This window comes from Argiope bruennichi, chromosome 6 (genome assembly GCF_947563725.1).
Source record: "Argiope bruennichi chromosome 6, qqArgBrue1.1, whole genome shotgun sequence".
In the NCBI taxonomy this organism is placed as follows: domain Eukaryota; kingdom Metazoa; phylum Arthropoda; class Arachnida; order Araneae; family Araneidae; genus Argiope; species Argiope bruennichi.
This window is the reverse complement of record NC_079156.1, coordinates 106,226,780-106,239,986: the sequence shown is the minus strand read 5'-3', so window position 1 is coordinate 106,239,986 and position 13,207 is coordinate 106,226,780. Positions and strand designations below refer to the sequence as shown.

Here is a 13,207-nt window from a genome sequence, read left to right as displayed (position 1 = left end):
CTCATATGCTGAAGGAGGAAATAAGACTCTGCGTCCTCCACGTTTTTTATTCCATCGAGCAAACTGGGATATGTTTATGTACTCAGCAGACATCTCACAGGCTATGGTCAGTATTCCAGACATCACAGAAGCAGTTCAACATGTCATTCAAACAATTATAAAAGCCGCTAATAACACCATACCAAAATCTTCCTCGCGTCTAAGGAAGTTTTACAAACCGTGGTGGAATAAAGAATGCCACGACAGCCATAAGAATCAAAAGAAACTATGGAATATTTTTAGACGATACCCAACAACAGAGAATCTTGTCGCTTTCAAAAGAGCCAAAGCGCTTGCTCGCCGCATTCGCCGACGTAGTCAAAGAGAATCGTGGATAAAATTTATATCATCAATCACATCTTCTACTTCCAGTAAACATTTATGGAGGAAAGTAAAGGCTGCTAATGGGATTTATAGTGAATCATCCATCCCTGTTTTAAAAACCGGAACTGAGATGCACTCTTTCCCATTAGACATAGCCAATATTCTTGGTCATACATTCGCACAGGTTTCCGCTATGGATTCTTATAGTCCTGAATTTCTGGCAATTAAGAATCCAGCGGAACGGTTATCATTGAATTTTAATGACCGAAGTTCCTATCCATACAACTGTGAGTTTAGGATGTTTGAATTAAAAGCCGCCTTGTCTCAAGCCCGTGATACAAGTCCTGGGCCAGATGGAATCACATATAGTATGCTTCGCCATTTGAATGAAAACTCGCTTACCAACCTACTATTTTTATTTAATAGAATCTGGACGGAGCAGAAGTACCCATCACAATGGCGTGAAGCTATTGTGATTCCAATCCTGAAACCTGACAAGGAATCTTCCAATCCTCTGAGCTACAGGCCAATTGCTCTAACAAGTTGCATTTGTAAAACCTTTGAGCGCATGGTCAACGCTCGTCTTATCTTTGAATTGGAGAAACAAGGATGTATCTCGCCGTTGCAGAGTGGTTTCCGGAGAGGTCGTTCCACCTTCGACAATCTCATTTTACTGGAAACCCAGATCCGTAACGCTTTTGTTAAGAGGAATCACCTTGTCTCCATATTTTTTGATATAGAAAAGGCCTATGACCGTGCTTGGCGCTTTGGAATACTTTCAACACTTTTTAACTGCGGTTTTAGGGGAAACCTACCTATGTTTTTACAGAACTTTATATCTCATCGGACTTTCAGAGTTCGTGTAGGCAACTTTTATTCCGATTCTTTTATTCAAGCTGAGGGAGTTCCGCAGGGAAGTGTCCTCAGTGTCACGCTTTTTATCGTTCATCTTAGCCAAATTTTAACAAGCTTACCTTCATCTGTACATGCCAGCCTTTATGTTGACGATCTGCAAATATCATGCCAAGATAGCGATATGAATGTAATTGAACAAAATTTACAAACTGCCGTAGATAAATTAGTATCTTGGTGCGATAACAATGGGCATACTATCTCTCCGGAGAAGAGCCAATGTGTCCACTTTTGCCGGAAAAGAAAGCTTCACCTTGATCCGAATATACATATTCGAAATACTCAAATCCCTGTGGTGAACGAAGTACGGTTTTTAGGAGTGATTCTTGATCGGAAGCTCACCTTCCTGCCGCATATCTTATATTTACGGAAGAAGTGTGAGAAATCATTGAACATTTTAAAAGTGCTCTCGAAAACATCTTGGGGTGCCGATCGAACCTCCTTAATCCATGTTTACGAAGCAGTAATTCTTTCCCGAATTGACTATGGGTGTACGGTGTATGGTTCCGCCTGCCCATCAGTTTTGAGGCGACTGGATACCATTCACCATTCTGCTTTGCGTATCTGTTCAGGTGCATTCCGTACTTCTCCGGTTGAAAGCCTATACGTTATATGCCATCAGCTACCCCTTTGTTTAAGGCGTAAAAAATTGTCTGCCATATTTTATTTTCGAATTAAATCTGTTTTGAATCATCCCTTGAGCCACATGCCATTACCAGTTAGTCTTCGTCGACTTTATAATGCACGTTCTCTCACATCCTCCCATTTTGTGAGAGAACTAAATTGCTTTTGAATGACTCGGACCTTAACGCTGTTCATGTTAAAGTTGTTGACACTTTTAGTTTTTCACCCTGGGATATACCGCAGTTTTCGTTTTTGAATCCTTTTACTGGCTTTGATAAATCATTAACTGCTCCAGTTGTCTTCCAACAGCTCTTTTTATATCATCGCTATCGGTATTCTTCTTTTGTGCCAATTTTCACGGATGGATCAAAATCGGATGGTTATGCTGGTTGCGGCATCATACTTCCATCTGATACACTCAGCCACCGTCTGCATAATTGTTGCTCAGTTTTTACTGCTGAGTTGGTGGCAATTTTCTGCGCACTTGAGAAAATTTCATCCTTTACTCAGCACAAATTTATTATTTACACTGATAGCATGAGCGCACTGGAGACACTGTCGCATTACCACAATCGGATACATCCGATTGCCATTAAAATTTTTCTCACTTTGAGCCTGCTTCAGAATGATGGCTTTCAAGTAATCTTCTGTTGGGTTCCGAGTCATGTCGGTATCTTGGGAATTGAGAAGGCAGACTTGGCTGCAAAATCTGCATTGGCTTCTTTAAGTATAGACCTCCCCTTTAATGATGTTAAAAGGTCCATTGCTCATCATTTCTCTTCTATCTGGCAAAAATCATGGGATCTGCAGATTGAAAATAAATTACATTTTATTAAAGCGAACATTGTGCCTTGGCCTGTCCATCCTATACGTGAGATGGATGTTAAATTAACACGTCTCCGTATAGGACATACGCGCTTTACCCACAAACATCTCATATTTGGGGAAAATGCGCCTATGTGCAATAGCTGCAAAGTTAATTTTACTATTCGGCATATCCTAATTGAATGTCCTCTCTTTAATTCATACCGTGCACGTTTTTTTACCCTGTCTTCAACATTGCAGGACTTAGTGGGTGAAAGATACCACACAAATATTTTTAAATTCTTAAAAGCTATTGACTTTTTAACTTGTATATAGACTTTTTAATCATTCCTTTTTGTGTATTTGTACATTACATCATTGTATCAAAATTTCATGAATCATAGTTTTTTAATTTTAAAAGGTTAAAACTATTTTCTAATCTTTTTTTTTAGAAATTTTCTTTATGTCTGTGTTAATTAAATAAATGGGTGTTTTTAAACAAATTTTATACTTTTACCATTTGATTGGCGCAGTATAGCCAAATATGGCTCTTGCGCCAGAAAAAACACACAAAACCAAAACCAAAACCTATAGCAAAGAAACATGATAAAAATTATATTCCTTACGCGATTTGAATATCTTTGCGTGACAGAGCCAGACGGCACATTTCTTTTCCTTTTTATTTAAAACAATCACATGCATATAAAGAAATTTCGATTAATGAAGATCAAATTCTCACACAGCAAAGAAATTAAAACACAAAGCACTGTCCCGGACGTGATTTGAACACGCAACCTTCTGATCTGGAGTCAGACGCGCTACCGTTGCGCCACCGAGCCACACGGAGATTTGGATTGTAGTTATCATTAAAGCATTCATGTGATTTGAAATAAATTTCGAACGCAGCACAGTAGATTCTCCTATAGCAAAGAAACATGATAATAACTATATTCCTTACGCGATTTGAATATCTTTGCGTGACAGAGCCAGACGGGATATGTTTTTTCCTTTTTATTTAAAACAATCACATGCATGGAAAGAAATTTCGATTAATGAAGATCAAATTCTCACACAGCAAAGAAAATAAAACACAAAGCACTGCCCCGGACGTGATTTGAACACGCAACCTTCTGATCTGGAGTCAGACGCGCTACCGTTGCGCCACCGATCCACACGAAGGTTTGGATTGCCGTTATCTTTAAAGCATTCATGTGATTTGAAATAAATTTCTAACGCAGCACAGTAGATTCTCGTATGGCAAAGAAACATGATAAAAACTATATTCCTTACGCGATTTGAATATCTTTGCGTGACAGAGCCAGACGGAATATTTCTTCTCCTTTTTATTTAAAACAATCACATGCATGGAAAGAAATTTCGATTAATGAAGATCAAATTCTCACACAGCAAAGAAATTAAAACTCAAAGCACTGACCCGGACGTGATTTGAACACGCAACCTTCTGATCTGGAGTCAGACTCGCTACCGTTGTGGCACCGAGCCACACGAAGAGTTGGATTGCCGTTATCTTTAAAGCATTCATGTGATTTAATATAAATTTCGAACGCAGCACAGTAGATTCTCCTATAGCAAAGAAACATGATAAAAACTATATTCCTTACGCGATTTGAATATCTTTGCGTGACAGAGCCAGACGGGATATTTCTTTTCCTTTTTATTTAAAACAATTACATGCATGGAAAGACATTTTGATTAATGAAGATCAAATTCTCACACAGCAAAGAAATTAAAACACAAAGCACTGACCCGGACGTGATTTGAACACGAAACCTTCTGATCTGGAGTCGGACGCGCTACCGTTGCGCCTCCGAGCCACACGAAGAGTTGGATTGCCGTTATCTTTAAAGCATTCATGTGATTTGAAATAAGTTTCGAACGCAGCACAGTAGATTCTCCTATAGCAAAGAAATATGATAAAAACTATATTCCTTACGCTATTTGAATATCTTTGCGTGACAGAGCTAGACGGGATATTTCTTTTCCTTTTTATTTAAAACAATCACATGCATGGAAAGAAATTTCGATTAATGAAGATCAAATTCTCACACAGCAAAGAAATTAAAACGCAAAGCACTGACCCGGACGTGATTTGAACACGCAACCTTCTGATCTGGAGTCAGACGGACTACCGTTGCGCCACCGAGCCACACGAAGAGTTCGATTGCCGTTATCTTTAAAGCATTCATGTGATTTGATATAAATTTCGAACGCAGCACAGTAGATTCTCCTATAGCAAAGAAACATGATAAAAACTATATTCCTTACGCGATTTGAATATCTTTGCGTGACAGAGCCAGACGGGATATTTCTTTTCCTTTTTATTTAAAACAATTACATGCATGGAAAGACATTTTGATTAATGAAGATCAAATTCTCACACAGCAAAGAAATTAAAACACAAAGCACTGACCCGGACGTGATTTGAACACGAAACCTTCTGATCTGGAGTCGGACGCGCTACCGTTGCGCCACCGATCCACACGAAGGTTTGGATTGCCGTTATCTTTAAAGCATTCATGTGATTTAATATAAATTTCGAACGCAGCACAGTAGATTCTCCTATAGCAAAGAAACATGATAAAAACTATATTCCTTACGCGATTTGAATATCTTTGCGTGACAGAGCCAGACGGGATATTTCTTTTCCTTTTTATTTAAAACAATTACATGCATGGAAAGACATTTTGATTAATGAAGATCAAATTCTCACACAGCAAAGAAATTAAAACACAAAGCACTGACCCGGACTTGATTTGAACACGAAACCTTCTGATCTGGAGTCGGACGCGCTACCGTTGCGCCTCCGAGCCACACGAAGAGTTGGATTGCCGTTATCTTTAAAGCATTCATGTGATTTGAAATAAGTTTCGAACGCAGCACAGTAGATTCTCCTATAGCAAAGAAATATGATAAAAACTATATTCCTTACGCGATTTGAATATCTTTGCGTGACAGAGCTAGACGGGATATTTCTTTTCCTTTTTATTTAAAACAATCACATGCATGGAAAGAAATTTCGATTAATGAAGATCAAATTCTCACACAGCAAAGAAATTAAAACGCAAAGCACTGACCCGGACGTGATTTGAACACGCAACCTTCTGATCTGGAGTCAGACGGACTACCGTTGCGCCACCGAGCCACACGAAGAGTTCGATTGCCGTTATCTTTAAAGCATTCATGTGATTTGATATAAATTTCGAACGCAGCACAGTAGATTCTCCTATAGTAAAGAAACATGATAAAAACTATATTCCTTACGCGATTTGAATATCTTTGCGTGACAGAGCCAGACGGGATATTTCTTTTCCTTTTTATTTAAAACAATCACATGCTTGGAAAGAAATTTCGATTAATGAAGATCAAATTCTCACACATAAAAGAAATGAAAGACAAAGCACTGACCCGGACGTGATTTGAACACGCAACCTTCTGATCTAGAGTCAGACGCGCTACCGTTGCGCCACCGAGCCACACGAAGAGTTGGACTGCCGTTATCTTTAAAGCATTCATGTGATTTGAAATAAATTTCGAACGCAGCACAGTAGATTCTCCTATAGCTAAGAAACATGATGAAAACTATATTCCTTACGTGATTTGAATATCTTTGCGTGACAGAGCCAGACGGGATATTTCTTTTCCTTTTTATTTAAAACAATCACATGCATGGAAAGAAATTTCGATTAATGAAGATCAAATTCTCACACAGCAAAGAAATTAAAACACAAAGCACTGTCCTGGACGTGATTTGAACACGCAACCTTCTGATCTGGATTCAGACGCGCTACCGTTGCGCCACTGAGCCGCACGGAGATTTGGATTGTCGTTATCTTTAAAACATTCATGTGATTTGAAATAAATTTCGAACGCAGCACAGTATATTCTCCTATAGCAAAGAAACATGATAAAAACTATATTCCTTACGCTATTTGAATATCTTTGCGTGACAGAGCCAGACGGGACATTTCTTTTCCTTTTTATTTAAAACAATCACATGCATATAAAGAAATTTCGATTAATGAAGATCAAATTCTCACACAGCAAAGAAATTAAAACACAAAGCACTGTCCCGGACTTGATTTGAACACGCAACCTTCTGATCTGGAGCCAGACGCGCTACCGTTGCGCCACCGAGCAACATGGAGACTTGGATTGTAGTTATCTTTAAAGCATTCATGTGATTTGAAATAAATTTCGAACGCAGCACAGTAGATTCTCATATAGCAAAGAAACATGATAAAAACTATATTCCTTACGCGATTTGAATATCTTTGCGTGACAGAGCCAGACGGGATATTTCTATTCCTTTTTATTTAAAACAATCACATGCATGGAAAGAAATTTCGATTAATGAAGATCAAATTCTCACACATAAAAGAAATGAAAGACAAAGCACTGACCCGGACTTGATTTGAACACGCAACCTTCTGATCTGGAGTCAGACGCGCTACCGTTGCGCCACTGAGCCACACGAAGAGTTGGACTGCCGTTATCTTTAAAGCATTCATGTGATTTAAAATAAATTTCGAACGCAGCACAGTAGATTCTCCTATAGCAAAGAAACATGATAAAAACTATATTCCTTACGCGATTTGAATATCTTTGCGTGACAGAGCCAGACGGGATATTTCTTTTCCTTTTTATTTAAAACAATCACATGCATGGAAAGAAATTTCGATTAATGAAGATCAAATTCTCACACAGCAAAGAAATTAAAACACAAAACACTGACCCGGACGTGATTTGAACACGCAACCTTCTGATCTGGAGTCAGACGCGCTACCGTTGCGCCTCCGAGCCACACGAAGAGTTGGATTGCCGTTATCTTCAAAGCATTCATGTGAATTGAAATAAATTTCGAACGCAGCACAGTAGATTCTCCTATAGCAAAGAAACATGATAAAAACTATATTCCTTACGCGATTTGAATATCTTTGCGTGACAGAGCCAGACGGGATATTTCTTTTCCTTTTTATTTAAAACAATCACATGGGTGGAAAGAAATTTCGATTAATGAAGATCAAATTCTCACACATCAAAGAAATGAAAGACAAAGCACTGACCCGGACGTGATTTGAACACGCAACCTTCTGAAGTGGAGTCAGACGCGCTACCGTTGTGCCACCGAGCCACACGAAGTGTTGGATTACCGTTATCTTTAAAGCATTCATGTGATTTGAAATTTCGAATGCAGCACAGTAGATTCTCCTATAGCAAAGAAACATGATAAAAACTATATTCCTTACGCGATTTGAATAACTTTGCTAGACAGAGCCAGACGGGATATGTCTTTTCCTTTTTATTTAAAACAATCACATGCATGGAAAGAAATTTCGATTAATGAAGATCAAATTCTCACACAGCAAAGATATTAAAACACAAAGCACTGATCCGGACGTGATTTGAACAGGCAACCTTCTGATCTGGAGTCAGACGCGCTACCGGTGCGCCACTGAGCCACACGGAGATTTGGATTGTCGTTATCTTTAAAGCATTCATGTGATTTGAAATAAATATCGAACGCAGCACAGTAGATTCTCCTATAGCAAAGAAACATGATAAAAACTATATTCCTTACGCGATTTGAATATCTTTGCGTGACAGAGCCAGACGGGATATTTCTTTTCCTTTTTATTTAAAACAATTACATGCATGGAAAGACATTTTGATTAATGAAGATCAAATTCTCACACAGCAAAGAAATTAAAACACAAAGCACTGACCCGGACGTGATTTGAACACGAAACCTTCTGATCTGGAGTCGGACGCGCTACCGTTGCGCCTCCGAGCCACACGAAGAGTTGGATTGCCGTTATCTTTAAAGCATTCATGTGATTTGAAATAAGTTTCGAACGCAGCACAGTAGATTCTCCTATAGCAAAGAAATATGATAAAAACTATATTCCTTACGCGATTTGAATATCTTTGCGTGACAGAGCTAGACGGGATATTTCTTTTCCTTTTTATTTAAAACAATCACATGCATGGAAAGAAATTTCGATTAATGAAGATCAAATTCTCACACAGCAAAGAAATTAAAACGCAAAGCACTGACCCGGACGTGATTTGAACACGCAACCTTCTGATCTGGAGTCAGACGGACTACCGTTGCGCCACCGAGCCACACGAAGAGTTCGATTGCCGTTATCTTTAAAGCATTCATGTGATTTGATATAAATTTCGAACGCAGCACAGTAGATTCTCCTATAGCAAAGAAACATGATAAAAACTATATTCCTTACGCGATTTGAATATCTTTGCGTGACAGAGCCAGACGGGATATTTCTTTTCCTTTTTATTTAAAACAATTACATGCATGGAAAGACATTTTGATTAATGAAGATCAAATTCTCACACAGCAAAGAAATTAAAACACAAAGCACTGACCCGGACGTGATTTGAACACGAAACCTTCTGATCTGGAGTCGGACGCGCTACCGATGCGCCACCGATCCACACGAAGGTTTGGATTGCCGTTATCTTTAAAGCATTCATGTTATTTAATATAAATTTCGAACGCAGCACAGTAGATTCTCCTATAGCAAAGAAACATGATAAAAACTATATTCCTTACGCGATTTGAATATCTTTGCGTGACAGAGCCAGACGGGATATTTCTTTTCCTTTTTATTTAAAACAATTACATGCATGGAAAGACATTTTGATTAATGAAGATCAAATTCTCACACAGCAAAGAAATTAAAACACAAAGCACTGACCCGGACGTGATTTGAACACGAAACCTTCTGATCTGGAGTCGGACGCGCTACCGTTGCGCCTCCGAGCCACACGAAGAGTTGGATTGCCGTTATCTTTAAAGCATTCATGTGATTTGAAATAAGTTTCGAACGCAGCACAGTAGATTCTCCTATAGCAAAGAAATATGATAAAAACTATATTCCTTACGCGATTTGAATATCTTTGCGTGACAGAGCTAGACGGGATATTTCTTTTCCTTTTTATTTAAAACAATCACATGCATGGAAAGAAATTTCGATTAATGAAGATCAAATTCTCACACAGCAAAGAAATTAAAACGCAAAGCACTGACCCGGACGTGATTTGAACACGCAACCTTCTGATCTGGAGTCAGACGGACTACCGTTGCGCCACCGAGCCACACGAAGAGTTCGATTGCCGTTATCTTTAAAGCATTCATGTGATTTGATATAAATTTCGAACGCAGCACAGTAGATTCTCCTATAGCAAAGAAACATGATAAAAACTATATTCCTTACGCGATTTGAATATCTTTGCGTGACAGAGCCAGACGGGATATTTCTTTTCCTTTTTATTTAAAACAATCAACTGCATGGAAAGAAATTTCGATTAATGAAGATCAAATTCTCACACAGCAAAGAAATTAAAACACAAAGCACTGACCCGGACGTGATTTGAACACACAGCCTTCTGATCTGGAGTCAGACGCGCTACCGTTGCGCCACCGAGCCACACGAACAGTCGGATTGCCGTTATCTTTAAAGCATTCATGTGAATTGAAATAAATTTCGAACGCAGCACAGTAGATTCTCCTATAGTAAAGAAACATGATAAAAACTATATTCCTTACGCGATTTGAATATCTTTGCGTGACAGAGCCAGACGGGATATTTCTTTTCCTTTTTATTTAAAACAATCACATGCTTGGAAAGAAATTTCGATTAATGAAGATCAAATTCTCACACATAAAAGAAATGAAAGACAAAGCACTGACCCGGACGTGATTTGAACACGCAACCTTCTGATCTAGAGTCAGACGCGCTACCGTTGCGCCACCGAGCCACACGAAGAGTGGGACTGCCGTTATCTTTAAAGCATTCATGTGATTTGAAATAAATTTCGAACGCAGCACAGTAGATTCTCCTATAGCTAAGAAACACGATGAAAACTATATTCCTTACGTGATTTGAATATCTTTGCGTGACAGAGCCAGACGGGATATTTCTTTTCCTTTTTATTTAAAACAATCACATGCATGGAAAGAAATTTCGATTAATGAAGATCAAATTCTCACACAGCGAAGAAATTAAAACACAAAGCACTGTCCCGGACTTGATTTGAACACGCAACCTTCTGATCTGGAGCCAGACGCGCTACCGTTGCGCCACCGAGCAACATGGAGACTTGGATTGTAGTTATCTTTAAAGCATTCATGTGATTTGAAATAAATTTCGAACGCAGCACAGTAGATTCTCATATAGCAAAGAAACATGATAAAAACTATATTCCTTACGCGATTTGAATATCTTTGCGTGACAGAGCCAGACGGGATATTTCTATTCCTTTTTATTTAAAACAATCACATGCATGGAAAGAAATTTCGATTAATGAAGATCAAATTCTCACACATAAAAGAAATGAAAGACAAAGCACTGACCCGGACTTGATTTGAACACGCAACCTTCTGATCTGGAGTCAGACGCGCTACCGTTGCGCCACTGAGCCACACGAAGAGTTGGACTGCCGTTATCTTTAAAGCATTCATGTGATTTAAAATAAATTTCGAACGCAGCACAGTAGATTCTCCTATAGCAAAGAAACATGATAAAAACTATATTCCTTACGCGATTTGAATATCTTTGCGTGACAGAGCCAGACGGGATATTTCTTTTCCTTTTTATTTAAAACAATCACATGCATGGAAAGAAATTTCGATTAATGAAGATCAAATTCTCACACAGCAAAGAAATTAAAACACAAAACACTGACCCGGACGTGATTTGAACACGCAACCTTCTGATCTGGAGTCAGACGCGCTACCGTTGCGCCCCCGAGCCACACGAAGAGTTGGATTGCCGTTATCTTCAAAGCATTCATGTGAATTGAAATAAATTTCGAACGCAGCACAGTAGATTCTCCTATAGCAAAGAAACATGATAAAAACTATATTCCTTACGCGATTTGAATATCTTTGCGTGACAGAGCCAGACGGGATATTTCTTTTCCTTTTTATTTAAAACAATCACATGCGTGGAAAGAAATTTCGATTAATGAAGATCAAATTCTCACACATCAAAGAAATGAAAGACAAAGCACTGACCCGGACGTGATTTGAACACGCAACCTTCTGAAGTGGAGTCAGACGCGCTACCGTTGTGCCACCGAGCCACACGAAGTGTTGGATTACCGTTATCTTTAAAGCATTCATGTGATTTGAAATTTCGAATGCAGCACAGTAGATTCTCCTATAGCAAAGAAACATGATAAAAACTATATTCCTTACGCGATTTGAATAACTTTGCTAGACAGAGCCAGACGGGATATGTCTTTTCCTTTTTATTTAAAACAATCACATGCATGGAAAGAAATTTCGATTAATGAAGATCAAATTCTCACACAGCAAAGATATTAAAACACAAAGCACTGATCCGGACGTGATTTGAACAGGCAACCTTCTGATCTGGAGTCAGACGCGCTACCGTTGCGCCACTGAGCCACACGAAGAGTTGGACTGCCGTTATCTTTAAAGCATTCATGTGATTTAAAATAAATTTCGAACGCAGCACAGTAGATTCTCCTATAGCAAAGAAACATGATAAAAACTATATTCCTTACGCGATTTGAATATCTTTGCGTGACAGAGCCAGACGGGATATTTCTTTTCCTTTTTATTTAAAACAATCACATGCATGGAAAGAAATTTCGATTAATGAAGATCAAATTCTCACACAGCAAAGAAATTAAAACACAAAACACTGACCCGGACGTGATTTGAACACGCAACCTTCTGATCTGGAGTCAGACGCGCTACCGTTGCGCCCCCGAGCCACACGAAGAGTTGGATTGCCGTTATCTTCAAAGCATTCATGTGAATTGAAATAAATTTCGAACGCAGCACAGTAGATTCTCCTATAGCAAAGAAACATGATAAAAACTATATTCCTTACGCGATTTGAATATCTTTGCGTGACAGAGCCAGACGGGATATTTCTTTTCCTTTTTATTTAAAACAATCACATGCGTGGAAAGAAATTTCGATTAATGAAGATCAAATTCTCACACATCAAAGAAATGAAAGACAAAGCACTGACCCGGACGTGATTTGAACACGCAACCTTCTGAAGTGGAGTCAGACGCGCTACCGTTGTGCCACCGAGCCACACGAAGTGTTGGATTACCGTTATCTTTAAAGCATTCATGTGATTTGAAATTTCGAATGCAGCACAGTAGATTCTCCTATAGCAAAGAAACATGATAAAAACTATATTCCTTACGCGATTTGAATAACTTTGCTAGACAGAGCCAGACGGGATATGTCTTTTCCTTTTTATTTAAAACAATCACATGCATGGAAAGAAATTTCGATTAATGAAGATCAAATTCTCACACAGCAAAGATATTAAAACACAAAGCACTGATCCGGACGTGATTTGAACAGGCAACCTTCTGATCTGGAGTCAGACGCGCTACCGGTGCGCCACTGAGCCACACGGAGATTTGGATTGTCGTTATCTTTAAAGCATTCATGTGATTTGAAATAAAT

At 38.7% G+C, this 13,207-nt stretch overlaps 14 non-coding genes across 14 annotated transcripts; all 14 read right to left on the bottom strand.

Moving 5' to 3' along the window:
- Nucleotides 1–3,470: 3,470 nt before the first annotated feature.
- Nucleotides 3,471–3,542, bottom strand: Trnaw-cca (transfer RNA tryptophan (anticodon CCA)). Its single transcript has one exon. It is a non-coding gene; the product is annotated as a tRNA-Trp (tRNA).
- Nucleotides 3,543–3,802: 260 nt separating this feature from the next.
- Trnaw-cca (transfer RNA tryptophan (anticodon CCA)) lies at nucleotides 3,803–3,874 on the bottom strand. The gene has a single exon. It is a non-coding gene; the product is annotated as a tRNA-Trp (tRNA).
- Nucleotides 3,875–4,134: 260 nt separating this feature from the next.
- Nucleotides 4,135–4,206, bottom strand: Trnaw-cca (transfer RNA tryptophan (anticodon CCA)). The gene has a single exon. It is a non-coding gene; the product is annotated as a tRNA-Trp (tRNA).
- Nucleotides 4,207–4,798: 592 nt separating this feature from the next.
- Trnaw-cca (transfer RNA tryptophan (anticodon CCA)) lies at nucleotides 4,799–4,870 on the bottom strand. Its single transcript has one exon. It is a non-coding gene; the product is annotated as a tRNA-Trp (tRNA).
- A 924-nt stretch (nucleotides 4,871–5,794) lies between these two features.
- On the bottom strand, nucleotides 5,795–5,866 carry Trnaw-cca (transfer RNA tryptophan (anticodon CCA)). Its single transcript has one exon. It is a non-coding gene; the product is annotated as a tRNA-Trp (tRNA).
- A 1,586-nt stretch (nucleotides 5,867–7,452) lies between these two features.
- Trnaw-cca (transfer RNA tryptophan (anticodon CCA)) lies at nucleotides 7,453–7,524 on the bottom strand. The gene has a single exon. It is a non-coding gene; the product is annotated as a tRNA-Trp (tRNA).
- Nucleotides 7,525–7,783: 259 nt separating this feature from the next.
- On the bottom strand, nucleotides 7,784–7,855 carry Trnaw-cca (transfer RNA tryptophan (anticodon CCA)). Its single transcript has one exon. It is a non-coding gene; the product is annotated as a tRNA-Trp (tRNA).
- A 920-nt stretch (nucleotides 7,856–8,775) lies between these two features.
- Nucleotides 8,776–8,847, bottom strand: Trnaw-cca (transfer RNA tryptophan (anticodon CCA)). Its single transcript has one exon. It is a non-coding gene; the product is annotated as a tRNA-Trp (tRNA).
- Nucleotides 8,848–9,771: 924 nt separating this feature from the next.
- Nucleotides 9,772–9,843, bottom strand: Trnaw-cca (transfer RNA tryptophan (anticodon CCA)). Its single transcript has one exon. It is a non-coding gene; the product is annotated as a tRNA-Trp (tRNA).
- Nucleotides 9,844–10,103: 260 nt separating this feature from the next.
- Trnaw-cca (transfer RNA tryptophan (anticodon CCA)) lies at nucleotides 10,104–10,175 on the bottom strand. The gene has a single exon. It is a non-coding gene; the product is annotated as a tRNA-Trp (tRNA).
- A 1,254-nt stretch (nucleotides 10,176–11,429) lies between these two features.
- Trnaw-cca (transfer RNA tryptophan (anticodon CCA)) lies at nucleotides 11,430–11,501 on the bottom strand. The gene has a single exon. It is a non-coding gene; the product is annotated as a tRNA-Trp (tRNA).
- Nucleotides 11,502–11,760: 259 nt separating this feature from the next.
- On the bottom strand, nucleotides 11,761–11,832 carry Trnaw-cca (transfer RNA tryptophan (anticodon CCA)). Its single transcript has one exon. It is a non-coding gene; the product is annotated as a tRNA-Trp (tRNA).
- A 588-nt stretch (nucleotides 11,833–12,420) lies between these two features.
- Trnaw-cca (transfer RNA tryptophan (anticodon CCA)) lies at nucleotides 12,421–12,492 on the bottom strand. Its single transcript has one exon. It is a non-coding gene; the product is annotated as a tRNA-Trp (tRNA).
- A 259-nt stretch (nucleotides 12,493–12,751) lies between these two features.
- Trnaw-cca (transfer RNA tryptophan (anticodon CCA)) lies at nucleotides 12,752–12,823 on the bottom strand. The gene has a single exon. It is a non-coding gene; the product is annotated as a tRNA-Trp (tRNA).
- Nucleotides 12,824–13,207: the final 384 nt, after the last annotated feature.